Source organism: Bos indicus, chromosome 27 (genome assembly GCF_029378745.1).
Source record: "Bos indicus isolate NIAB-ARS_2022 breed Sahiwal x Tharparkar chromosome 27, NIAB-ARS_B.indTharparkar_mat_pri_1.0, whole genome shotgun sequence".
In the NCBI taxonomy this organism is placed as follows: domain Eukaryota; kingdom Metazoa; phylum Chordata; class Mammalia; order Artiodactyla; family Bovidae; genus Bos; species Bos indicus.
In genome coordinates this window covers 36,534,778-36,547,166 of record NC_091786.1, presented here as the reverse complement: position 1 = coordinate 36,547,166, position 12,389 = coordinate 36,534,778, and the positions used below count along the sequence as shown (strand labels likewise).

Sequence of the window (12,389 nt, the reverse complement as noted above, 5' to 3'; positions counted from 1 at the left end):
TGGTCATCGCTAACGCTTATGCAACACCACCAAGACGGACACTGAGCTCATACAGTAAGCACCTTCCACAGGCCGTCCTCACCGAACTCCCGCCGCGCCCTACGGTGGCGTTACTGTCAGCCCTGCTGTGGACAGGTGAGGGAAAGAGGCGGAGAGGGGGAGCTGCCTGGGGCTGCACGGCTGCAGCCAGCGGAGGAGGCACGTGGACAAGCGCGCCCATTTCCCAGCCCCGCTCTGTAACCCCCAGGACCTCCTCTCTCTCAAACACCCCGAGCTACGCTAACACTTCCTCCATGCTGGGCCAGTTGCGTAGAACTTCTTGTGACCAGGGAGAAACCACAAGACAAATCTGCATTCCTGTAGCAGAATTTGGTGTTCTCAGAATCCAAGATACAAACCTGTTTGCCTATTTCTATAAACTGGTCAAGCTGTTGGTACACGCCAGATTTCTAACAGTGTCCCAAAGGACATTCAGGAAGTTAGATCTATTTCTGAGACTAAAATCAAGTCAATCTGCTGAGTCACTGTATTCCTTAAACCTGTCAAATTCCAGCCTAATCCCAGGGCCGCATCTCTATCCAACTCCCCAACCCCTGTGCCAGGGGATAGCTGCTGTCACCTAAGCCACGATCACCTTGACGTCCATGGGCCCAAGGTGACAGACAGCAGGGTGACTTTGATTTCCCAAGTCAGAGCTTAGATCTCTTTACTCTGGACCACAACCAACTGAGAATTCCCAAGGTTATTCTGGGTTCATGTCCTCAAAACATGAAAGTAAACACATTTAGCAATAAACTAATTACTTCACCTAGTTCAGAAGTGGGCACACCAGGTCCCTGGGCCAAATCTGAGGCAGTTTTGATAAGGTTCATGACCTAGGAACAGTGTTTACATCTTTATTGACAGTCCTAAGAAAAAGGATAATGTGACAAGACCACAGCCTGCAAAGCCTCAGCTATCTACTAGGCGACCCTTCACAGCAGCAGCCTGCAGACCCCTGACCCCAATGCTCCTTCCTCCCCTCAGAGGCAGTGAACTGCCCCGCTGTCCCTAGCCCCCTACCCAGACTCCACCCCAGAGTACCAGACTCCAGAACACAGAACAGCAACTAGCCAAACAAGTTCTGTGGCCAACACCGAACAATCCTCCTGTGGATTCTTAGAAGTATGGATGAGGTAAGAAAGCTGTGGGTATCAAACGGGCCCCCAAACATGTTGCTGGATCCCGGAGCTGCCATTACACCCAGAGGTGCTGGTGCCTTAAGGCCCCTCAACACGGACTCCAGTCTCTGGAAGTACAGCAAACTGTTCACATCAGAACTATCACACCAGTTGCTAGATAAATGTTCTTGTAGGAAAGGCAACAGAACTGCAACTCCTTGACAGGAAGCAGCGGAAGTCATCAGCTCAAAGCAATAGTTACTCTTTCTCTTCACCTCCCCCACTTTCAGCCAAATCCAGAGTCACTTGGACCAACGTTCCCCCAGGAGTCCAGCCAGTCCAAGGAAACCCTAAGAACGAAGTGCTGAGCCTTTCGGGAGGGAAGGTGGTCTCATCACAGGAAGCTGATGGTCCACCTCTAAGCTAATGAGACTCTTCAACCCCGGGGTGCAAACCAGAGCCCCCAAACGGGACACTTCTCAGTTCTCAGGGTGACTAGCTCAGGGCACATACCCCATGCCCCACACCACGTTAGGTATGAAAGCATGTTGTGGTAAACACACACACCTACAGGCACATTTTCCACAAAAAGGCACACACACAGCCATCACTTCACACTTCGATGACTGTCAACAAGAAGAAAGTCGTGGGTGGAGACAAGGGACCTCTCATACACTGCTGATGAGAATGTAAGCTGGTGTGTCACTGTGGAAAACAGTATAGTTCTTCCTCAAAAAACTATAAACAGAATTACCATACGATCCAGCAATCTCACTCTTGGGCATATATCCAAAGAAAACAAAAAACAGTAATTCAAAAAGATTATGCACTGCAATGGTCCCGGCTGCATTATTTGCAATAGCCAAGATACAGAAGGAACCTAAGTGTCCACCAACAGATGAACGCATAAAGATGCTGTGGGGGATGCACACAATGGAACACTATTCAGCCGTAAAAAGGTGAAACGCTGCTATCTGCAGCAATGTGGATGGACCTGGAGGGCGTTATGCCAAGTGTAAGGTCAGTCAGAGACAGACTAGAGAGTATACCAAAGAGGAGCGACTCACAGATAGAGAGCAAGCCAGTGGTTACCAGTGGGGAGAGGGAAAGCGTAACAAAAGGGTAAGTGATTAAGAGGTATGAACTATTGGGTATACAATAAGCTACAAGGGTATCCTATTCAACACTGATGATACAGTCAATATTCTATAATACTAATAACTCCAAATGGAGTATAACCTTTAAAAATTATGAATCCCTATATGGTTCACTTGTACCTTATATAATATTATACACCAACTATACTTCAATTTATATATATGTTAAAAAAAAAAAAAGAGTTCTGGAAGAGAAAATAACAGAGGGATCTTACAAATTTAAATTGAGGCTTCTAAACCAATTCTGACTGGATCACCAGGCATGTGCATGCTGAGTTGCTTCGGTTGTGTCTGACCCTCTGGATCCTATGGACTACAGCCCGCCAAGCTCCACTGTTGCTGGGATTCTCCGGGCAATACTGGAGTGGGCTGCCATTTCCTTCTCTGGGGGATCTTCCTGACCCAGGGATGAACACGCCTCTTGCGCTGGCAGGCAGGTTCTGTACCACTAGCGCCACCTGGGAAGCCCAGGCAGGGACTACTAGACTCCCAGCTGCAGGAACTGCTTTTCTGTCAGCTCTCCAGGGCTCTGTGACACACCCTACACCTCAGGAGGCCACACCTGCTGCTGAGGAAGACGTCAAACACCCATTCAGAAACAAGACAGGCCTTTGTATGAAAGGTAAGTGCTTAGGCGACACAGTGTATTTTTAAAGCATACTAAGCACAACGTCTATTGCACGTTAGATCTCAATAAATGGTACCTATGATCACTTCATTATGATCAGAGGACACCCTGGGTGCTGTCCACAATACTAAGTACCAAACTTTAAGAGGCTGGATGGGGAGGAAGGCATTTCAAAGCATGTCACAAAATCCACAGACCACAAGCTACTACACGGTGCCTAGCAAGCACTAAGAGCCTAGACAAAGGTCAGCTGTCAAGAAACGAGAATGAAAACCACAGTGAGGCAGCAAAAAAAGTTTCTGATAACCCGTCCTATTGGCGAAAAAAGAAAAGACCCTCAAATACTACTGACTGGCATGCACAAGGATACAACCTCTACACAGAACAATTCGGTAATCACTGTCAGAATTTAAATTACATATAACCTTAGGTCCAGCAACTCTACTTCTAAAAACTCTTATTGAACATAAACTGGAGCAGTAGTTCTCAACTTGGGGCAATTGATTCTACCCACCTTGGGACCATTTGGTAATGTCTGCAGACAGGAATCAAAAGAAAGACATTAGGATTTGAATCCTAACTTGATCACTTTACTAGTTTGAGTGTGCGTGCATATGTGTGTGCTCTGCTCTTCAGTCAAGTCTGACTCTTTTGCAACCCCGTGGACTACAGCCCACCAGGGATCTCTGTCCCTGGGATTCCCCAGGCAAGAAGACTAGAGTGGGCTGCCATTTCCTCCTCCAGGGGATCTTCCCAACCCAGGGATCGAACTCATCTTCTGTACTGGCAGGCAGATTCTTTACCACTCACCCCGCTGCGAAGCCCAGTCTGTTATTTTGAGTAAATAATTTAAATGTCTTTAAGCTTCTGTTCAACAACACCTGCCAAAAAAAACCGTTCACTTTCACAGTGCCTAGAACAAGGGAAATGTTCAAAACACATCATTACTACTATGCAAGGTTCCTGTTACTACAGAGAAGGGGCTCTGGAAGGTGTTTCCCAAGCCATGACGTAACACTAAGGAGAAATCTGCTTTCGACACCACTGCTGCAGGAAGGCGTTTACAACCCCAAAGATGGCTAGAGCAAGCCACGACTTTATTAGTCAATCACCGAGAACTCTAATCCAAGCTCTTCTAATGGCTTAAATTATCAAGCCTTGGAAGAGTTAAGTGATTGAGACGAGCCGCAAAGCTGCCCGTAAGAGAGGCAGGACTACATCTCAGATCTGGGTCCTCCTCTAGGGGTCTTTCTGTGCCCTGGGCTCTATTTTGCTCTGGGCAGGTATCCACTTTTCCAATTTACTCAGTCAGGTCACAGACCAGCAAATGCCCCCATTTTGATGTGATGGTAAATAAAGGCATGCACACAGAGGAAATATACACTGGGGTGAATCTGCTGTCGAGTGTGTCAGAGGAGTGGAGTGTAAGAAACTTGCTTGAGTAGGATGCTGCTGCTCACGAGGAAAGGTGTAAACACATTTCCAAGGAGATGGGCAGCCCAGAGCTGCTGGGTGAAGCAAACCTGAGCTGCTGAAAATCCAGGGATACGCTTACAGCCGACAGCAATCCTGAATAAAAACAGATGGTCCGAGACAAAGCCAGGATATGTCAGGCTCAAGGATGATTCAACTTACTGGGAAGAAGACAGGAATATGGTCAGCTTCAGGGCCACTGTCTTAACTGAGGTCGACCTCAGTTAAGGCCTAAATACTTTCTCCTTGCCCAGAAAGGCCTCATGTGAGTTGGATCTGGGTAATAAGTAACATGGAACCAAGTTCAACATAAAGCAACATCACCAGAAAAGAAAAAAAAGGACAAAGATACGGGACACACCGCTATTCTGGAGTCATCAGTTGAAGAAAGGACAATTTGATTTGCTGGGGCTCTAAGGCCCCGAACACTGCTCTCAGAACTCCATTTGAAAATTGGTGCTTTGATTTCTGAGTAATGTATGTGTAATTGGAAGCAACTTCCTGTCCTCCTTTTTCCAGCACCTTTCTGTCTGGTTTATTTCACTTGGCATAATCCCTTTGAGAACCATTCAGCTGCTGCCCATGTCAGTCCCTACTGCTGAGCTGTTGCCCTGGGTAGAACAGGCCACAGCTTCTTTACCCGCTCACCCAGCAATTGGTCCTTCCAGTCAGGGACTGTTACAAATAAAGCCACTACCTACCAGCCACATAAGGACACACACTTTCACTTCTCCTGGGTAAATACAAATACCCAGGAGTGGAATGAGGTAGCATTTAGCTTTAGATGAAACTGCCAAACCGGTTGCTCAACTGGTTGGACCGTGTGTTAATTCTCACCAACAGTGTCTGAAAGTTTCATCTGTTCTACATCTTCACCAACAGTTGTTATGATCGATCTTTTTAATTTTAGACAGGCTAATGGATGTGAGGTGTTTATCTTACAGTTTTGTGTTTCCCTCCTGACCAACGATGTGAAGCATCTTTCGTGTGCTTACTGGGCATCTGTATGTTTTCCCTGGTGAAGCGTGAAAATCTTTATTTTTTATTGGGTTATTTTATTACTGAGTTTTGTCACTAGCCATTTTTTAAAAGTCAAGCTCCCTCACCCCTACGACTAAGCAGTCTTACTTAAAATGAGAAAGCATTTCATCACAAAAATCTGTGAAACATGGGACTTCTTTGTTCAACTTGCCACAAGGTTGAAACAACCCTAAATATGCAGAGAAATCACTGAAACAGGAAAGAAAAAAAAAAACTCATGACCAAAACCACAAACTTCCCTGACGGCACAGTGGATGGGAATCTGACTGCCAATTCAGGGGACAGGGTCCTGGTCTGAGAAGATTCCACATGCCGTGGAGCAACTAAGGCTGGGCCCCACAACTGCTGAAGCCCGAGCTCTAGAGACCACGGTCTGCAACAAACAAGCCACCGCAATGAGAAGCCTGTGCGCTGCAACGAGGAGCAGCCCCGCTCACCGAAATTCGAGAAAGCCCGTTCACACAATAAAGACCCAGTGCAACGGAAAAAAAACCTCTAACCTCAGACCTGCATTCTACCAGGAACGTAAAACGCTCTTTCATCTGTTTTCAGTTGACAGTGATTCTGTGCTGTCTGACCACGTGTAACCCCTGAGCACTGGAGAACGTGGACAGTAGAAATTGAAATGAGCTGTAAAAACAGACACTGGAATTTCAGTGATTAAGGGTGAAAAAAGAGGAATGTAAAAGATCTCATTAAGAACTTGTATGTTACTGAAACATATACATTACTGCGTGTAAAATTAGACAGCCAGTGGAAGCTTGCTGTCTGATGCAAGGGGCTCAAGTCTGACGCTTGGTGACAGCCTAGAAGGGTGAGATGCAGTGGGAGGTGGGGCAGGACACACACACCTATGGCTGACCCATGTTGATGCATGGCAGAAACCAACACGATGCTGTAAAGCAATTATTCTCCAATTAAAAACAGACAATTTAACAAAGGGATTGTATGTTGATTACATGTTGAAGAGACAGTCTGGATAATTTGGGTTAAATTATTAAGATTATTTTCACCTGTTTCTTACTTAGCACTAACCACAAACTTTTGAGGCAGACCCTGAAGATAATGACATCTCCAATGGGTAAGGAGAAACATTCACACGTATAGTACCTTCCCCTCCCTAGTCCTCTGAGGTGTGAAGAGAACCGTGCAAAGCAAGGGGCTAAGAACTGGACTCAGGAGTCCAGTCTGAGGTTGGACGCTCAGCTCTGTTACTCTCTGCTTTGTGTGACCGTCAATAAGTCATTCACCTTCTGTGGATTTAAGTCCCCTCACTGGTTTTTTGGTTTGTTTTTCTATTTAAAAAGTCAACAGAAGTGTACTATATGCCTACATTTTACAAAGTACTTTTCTGGAGTTGCAGATCTTGAGCTCACTGTTTAATAAGAAGGAAAACACCCTAACAATTCTTATGCTGCTGCTGCTGCTAAGTCACTTCAGTCGTGTCCGACTCTGTGCGACCCCAGAGACGACAGCCCACCAGGTTCCCCTGTCCCTGGGATTCTCCAGGCAAGAACACTGCAGTGGGCTGCCATTTCCTTCTCCAATGCATGAAAGTGAAAAGTCAAAGTGAAGACGCTCAGTCGTGTCCGACTCTTAGCGACCCCGTGGACCGCAGCCTACCAGGTTCCTCCATCCATGGGATTTTCCAGGCAAGAATACTGGAATGGGGTGCCATTGCCTTAGTGCCCCAACAGAGAAGGCCAGCCTCCAAATGGCTGGTGGCGTGTGCATGTCCGTGTTTTATAAGAAAGAGCGCCTTAAAGGACTTATGAGGAACCCCAAGAACTGATAATGCTCCTCCTAACTAAAATCCATTCCTCATGCTACAATAAGCGTTATTATACAGGGCACTGATGACACTTGCTTAGGTGCCCACCCCACCATGAGCCTAATGATACAGGAAGACGTAAATGGCCTGCTATGATGAGGTTCTGTTTTACCTAAAGAAACAAATCTGCAATACAGCTCAAGCTCGACCAGGCCCATATTCTCCAGCACACACGACCTTTGCCCCTCAAAAAAAAAAAAAAAAAACAATTCCCCCCCAACCACCCCATGTCTTCAGGAGTAATGATTTACCAAGATACCCAGATGCTGTTCACTGGAGCCACATTTCCATAAGCTAGATGTGCATGACAATTACTGTATTTAGGTCACAAACTCACAGAAGAAAAGTCCATCCTGAAAGTAAATTTATAAACAATTATGTCATATCATACAAACTGAACTTATAACCAAACTCAGAGAAGTCTACATACAAGAATTCACAGCATCCCTCAGGCAGCATTTAAGGGTAAAAAAAACCTAAGGCCCAGGTAACTGAATTTACCTGTCTTATTTGAGACGAGGAAACTTTATTGGATAAAGTACGATAGAAAATGCAGATTATGGTTTAAAAGAAAAAAGTTTAACCTATAACAAACATAGTGCTGGATTCTTATCTGCTCATGTCAAGGAAGGATGTTTTATGGGAGGGCGCTATTGTTTTCGATGCTACGAAGAGCATAACATCAAGTATAAGTAAGGTAGTTGCTAAGTCGTGTCCAACTCTTTGTGATCCCATGGACTGTAGCCCATGAGGCACCTCTGTCCTTGGGAATCTCCAGGCAAGAATAGTGGAGTGGGTTGCCATGCCCTTCTCCAGATCTTCCCAACCCAGGGATCGAACCCGGGTCTCCTGTGTTCCAGGCAGATTCTTTCCTGTCTGAGCCACCAGGGAAGCGAAGGGTAAACCCCCCTAAAAATCCTTCCAGTTTCTCTTCGTCACGCTTCATTAAATAGCTATGAGTGTAATCGAAATCTTCAAGTTTGTTCTCGTTCTCAGTCTGGAATTCCACTTTTAAGGTCAGCATCTTCCCATGTTTCCTCAAAGCTATGATGAGAACTCCTCAGTTTGTCCCAAGTCTAGCTTAAGAAATAATTTACGGCCTGTCCCAAAGTTTCGTTATTCCAGATTTTGGCAGAAAGGATCGTATTTGCCCACCCTAGCCCTTCATCAGAAGAGTTTTCAATCACAGCCCTTTCACACTTTTCTCTTTTCCAGAGAAAACACCCAAAGGCAAGCAGCAGGGTACAGGAGGAAGACTAGATGCGGCTTTGCTGCTACTGCTGTTGCTAAGTCGCTTCAGTCGTGTCCGACTCTGTGCGACCCCATAGACGGCCTCCTCCCAGGCTCCCCTGTCCCTGGGATTCTCTAGGCAAGAACACTGGAGTGGGCTGCCATTTCCTCCTCCAATGCATGACAGTGAAAAGTGAAAGTGAAGTCTCTCAGTCGTGTCCGACTCTTAGCGACCCCATGGACTGCAGCCTACCAGGCTCCTCCGCCCATGGGATTTTCGAGGCAAGAGTACTGGAGTGGGGTTCCATTGCCTTCTCCGGAGATGCAGCCTTGGGAGATGTCTTTTCCAGCCTCAGTTCAACCTCTCACACTCCCTGCAGCTCGGGACAAGTCATTGAATCTCTCTGGGCCTTGAGGGCTCATCAGAAATGAAAGTTAAGACAAGATGCTCTGGAAGCTCTCATCCCCACCTTTTGTTTTAACCTGTCCTCCAGGTGCTTAATTATTTTAGATGTCTTTTCCGATCCTTCTCCAATGCCATTAAGTGCTTCTGAGTTGAAGGCCTTGTAATGGTAGGCTCAGTCCAAATGCAAAGTCATAAAGTAAGATTTTTATTCTGACTCTCAAGCTACTTTTGACATCAAGGATTTATCCTAGAGATATGGGGGTGGAGTGAGGGGGATGAGACAAGCTCAATCACAGGTGAGCTCGTGAGTTTGGATGAGGCATACATGCTGGTTCACTGCTCTACCTCCTTCTCTGTCTGAAATTCTACATAATACAAGATTGAAAAAAAAAACCGTTGTGAAAATGAGAAAAGAATATCGAACTGGCATTAACACAGGGCTCTTTTTCTACAATCTTTGGTCTAAGGATAACTGCTTTTCATGCCATTTCTCTTGGTTTGAGGTAGAATCTACATGACAAGGAACTAAGGAGAGGTACTCGAACTTCAACCAAAATTAAGGGAAATGAACCAGAAAGGGAAATCCTCAACGGACCCGTATAAAGTTATTCCTGAGCAGGTCCACACGGCACAGAGACCTTCCCTGGGCGGTGAGGCACTAGGGTCCGGTACGGGGCTGTCTTCCACATAAGTGTGGTGTTTCATACGGTGTACATTTTCCCTAACTTTTCAACGGCAAAAGTTAAAAGCCCTCGGCGCCACGGTAAGCCAGCAAATACACTAATTCCTCTGGTAAGAGGATGCTTCGCGGGGCGTGAAATCAAAACGGAAAGGCAAGGATTTCGAGGCTTGAGAAATCCCCAAGAAAAGCAAAATGCGGCTCCTTTGGGTACCAAGAGCGGAAAATCGACATCCCGGGGCCGCCTCAGCCGTTACGGCGAAGGCGCTTCCCCGCGACCTCACACACGCCGGAGGCGCGAGGGCGCAGGCCCGGCCCCGGACGGAGGGCGCGGCGGGGACGGGCGGGCCGCTCCACCGCCCGGAACCCCCCACCGCGGCAGCGGCAGTGGTGCCTCCCGAAGCCGGGGCGGCGCAGGGAGACGGCGGTCCCCCGACCAGGCCCTGGCGGGCACCCGCCCAAACCCCAAGCCCCGCTAGAGGTTCATGACCTTCAGGAAGCGGCCGGCAGCGTACGACTCACCCAGCGCGAGGCTCCGGGCGCCAAATCCCTCCGCGCACCGTCCGTCCCGCCCTCGCCGCCGCCGCCGCCAGCCCCAGGCGTGCGTAAGAACGTGCGCGCGCCCGCCCTTTGTCTACGCCGCCTTGACGTGACCCTCTCGTCCCAGCCCCACCCCCGCCCGCCGCCGTCTAACCTCACGCCCCGCACCCACGCGCCGGCGCGCGCCCGGCAGAGCTGGGCGTGGCCCCGGAGGGCGGGGCGATAGGGGGCTGGGCGCCGGGAGAGGAGCAGACGGGTCGCCGAGTGGTGGGCCCGGGAGGCGGGGAGGCGGGGCCCAGAGGTGGGCAGGGCTGAGGAGGCGGGGCTCCGAGGGGCGGGGCGCGGGGAGATGACTGACAGGGAGCCGAGTGTGGGGCCGGGGAGGTGGAGCCCAGAAGTGGGCGGGGCTTCTAGGGGCGGGGCGCGGAGAGACGGGCTGACCGGGCGCCGAGTGGTGGGCTGAGAAGGCGGAGCCGAGAGGTGGGCGGGGATGAGGAGGCGGGGCTCCGAGGGGCGGGGTGCGAGGAGACCGGCAGACGAGGCGCCAAGTGGTGGGCCGGGGAGGCGGGGAGGGGGGGGAGGCGGGGAGGGGGGGAGGCGGGGAGCCAAGGGACGGTGCGGGAGGCGGAGAGGCTGGCTGCCGCGTCGCTAGTTCCATGTGGGCGCGCTCAGGAGCTGCGGAGCTGCCAGCTGGCGGGCGAAGACCTCTGACCCCACCGGGCTAGCTGCTGCAGAGACCAGCATTGAGCGCCCTGGGCGCTCCTGGAGCGTGCCTCCCAGAGACTCCTGCTGTAATAAGAGGAAAATGAAAAAGTGAAAGTGAACTCGCTCAGTCGTGTCCGACTCTTTGCCACCCCGTGGACTGTAGCACACCAGGCTCCTCCAACCATGGGATTCTCCAGGCAACAAAACTGGAGTGGGTTGCCATTTCCTAAAGAGGGGTCTCCACGCTTCTGCGCTGTGCCAGGACCTGAATACTGGCTGCTTCGCCCTAGGAACACTCGTTGTAGGTTCTGAAGAGAGTGAAATGAGCCCTGATTAGCTAAAAGAGGCTTGAGTCACCAAACGGCCTTGTCATCTTGGGGCCGTCGTGAGTATACAGTGAGATACAGATCGCTTGCGGTCGGCACGCTCAAGAAATGCTAGCTGACATCACCACCACCACCACCATCATCAGAGTCTCCTTTGCCAGCTAGCAAAAAGCCAAGGAGTTCAAGGGTTGGTGTAGGCATTTCCGAGTCCCCTCAAAGGTGCAACTTTTCAATGTCTACCTCAACTTGGAACCAACATCTCTGCTAAAGTCTGGTTACTGCCTGCTGGAGTTTCCACGTGTTTTTCTCACCATGTCTTCAAACTTCAAACGCCTGACCCGAGCTTATATCATCTGTCTTAAAGTTGATCCTCCTTTTTAAAAAAATCAGCCCTTTCCTTCTTAAAAGGTCAAGCCCTCTCTCCTAGTTTATTCTGCACACTGCTGTCAGATTGCCAATCCACGCTAAATGATCTGACAGTGGGTCTTGAGGGTAACGTCCACATTCTTAGACCTCAAAATCGACGTACAAGAATGATGGCTCTGCTCCCAGACACTGGGCTGCTCCTCCTTATGCTAAATGCTACCATACCTGTGGGACTTTTCCCGAATTCACTAACTTAATCATTTATCCATTCGTTTAACAAACTTTGGTCCCAATGGTGCAAAGCTGAATAATGCATGGCTATGTCTAATCTTCAACTAGATTAAGTTCCGTAAAAGAAGAAACTGGTCATCATCAGTGTCAGGGATCAGGCTTTAAAGTGGCCACCACAATCATAACTGCTTTTTGGGTTCTTACATCTGCTCTCCTTTCTTGACCCAGGATCAGTCAAAACGTAGAAGTCGTCCATTCACCTGCTTTGCTCATATGTATTCATGTTTAAATTTCTTAACAATTCTTACCATACTCTGCAGTTCTTTGTGCATAGTAATTCTGAAATTTAAAAATATTTTACACATACTAGAGAATGAACACAAATGCCGTTGACTGATTCTTTGCCCAACCATATAGTAGACTCAGTTGTTGGTTATCAACACACACACGTGAGAATAGGCACACACGTTCCCTGGGGCTGTCTCTAAACCTCTTGAGTTCAGGAAGGTAATCAAACTTCATTCCAAAGAGGAAGCCAATAAGAACTGGGTTAATATAACTCCCTTAGGCTTCAAAGTTTTGTTTGCAAAGGCGGATAATCCGGGCACATCTCTGT

General features: G+C 48.6%; 1 protein-coding gene across 1 annotated transcript in view; it reads right to left on the bottom strand.

Moving 5' to 3' along the window:
• Positions 1 to 10,276, bottom strand: part of GPAT4 (glycerol-3-phosphate acyltransferase 4) — a 30,984-nt gene extending 20,708 nt beyond the window's left edge. The window contains exon 1 of the mRNA XM_019953472.2: positions 10,128 to 10,276. The gene's annotated coding sequence lies outside the window, so the exon portion shown is untranslated. The remainder of the gene's footprint in view (positions 1 to 10,127) is intronic.
• Between the last annotated feature and the right edge of the window lie 2,113 nt (positions 10,277 to 12,389).